The sequence below is a fragment of the Benincasa hispida genome, chromosome 11 (genome assembly GCF_027475165.1).
Source record: "Benincasa hispida cultivar pf3 chromosome 11, pf3_genome.v1.1, whole genome shotgun sequence".
NCBI classification, from domain to species: domain Eukaryota; kingdom Viridiplantae; phylum Streptophyta; class Magnoliopsida; order Cucurbitales; family Cucurbitaceae; genus Benincasa; species Benincasa hispida.
This window is the reverse complement of record NC_143488.1, coordinates 41,572,430-41,573,536: the sequence shown is the minus strand read 5'-3', so window position 1 is coordinate 41,573,536 and position 1,107 is coordinate 41,572,430.

The following is a 1,107-nucleotide window of genomic DNA, read 5'->3' as shown; positions in this document are numbered from 1 at the left end:
ATTTACGAAGTTCATGGCGTATATACAAATAAATAACACTAAACTATGCCAATCTTTAAAAAATTGGTATTTTTAAATATGTATAGAGACTCACATCGATGTATGTTAAATTTTAGTGTAGGAGAGTGAAAGAAAATATATAAATTCAATAGAAATAATTACTAATTTCATCCACTTATATGCCCAAAGTCAAGGACCCAAAGCTTATTGTAGGAATGAATGACATGTATATCAATAAATACATGTAAATCGGTACCAATATTCAAGAAATTTGGATATTTTTTAGTATATACAAAGAGTCTATGAGACCTGCCTTAACAAAGGGAAGTGTACAAGGAATACGCCATTTTCATTGCAAAAAAATCAATGCCTATCTTCACTAGCTGAACTCTCCTCTTTCATCCATCGTTATCACTCAACTCCATCATTTTGAATCCATTCATGAAACCCTTCATCCAAAATCCCCAACCTAAACTGAAAAATCTCCACCTTTTTCATACGCATCCTCCTTCGTTAAGGTAGATATATCACACAACTCCTCTTCAGCTATCACCTGCGACCGGCAACGAGGACATCATGGATTTGTTGGAACAAGCGCATTTGCATACACCATCATGGGAATGTGTTAGGAATTTATTGCTCAAATTATCGACCGTAAATGACTACCAGAATTAATCAAACTAGAACCTAGCAAAAAAAACATATATTTAAGTAACAACTCTAAAAGATATAAATTATTAATTCAATATTGAAATTTAGGAGTCATGCTAAACGATATCATATAACTAAAATTACCAAAATTATCAATTTTAACTAAAGCATATTCGATGGTAATATATCAGTATATACATGGGATAACATTGAAAAAACCAAAATACACAAACAGAATCTAAAAAAAAACCCAACAAATCTCGTCTTTTTTTTTTAATAAAAAAATCAAATAAATAACAAATATATAAAAAAAAAAAAAAAAATTGTCAAGAAAAAAAAAACTAAGAAAATCAAACAAATCTCACGTGTGTAACAGAAAACTTGCAACTTCACTCTCAAAAATACTAAGGATGACCGCAATGTAATTAACAATATATACCAAGGGTATAATCGGTA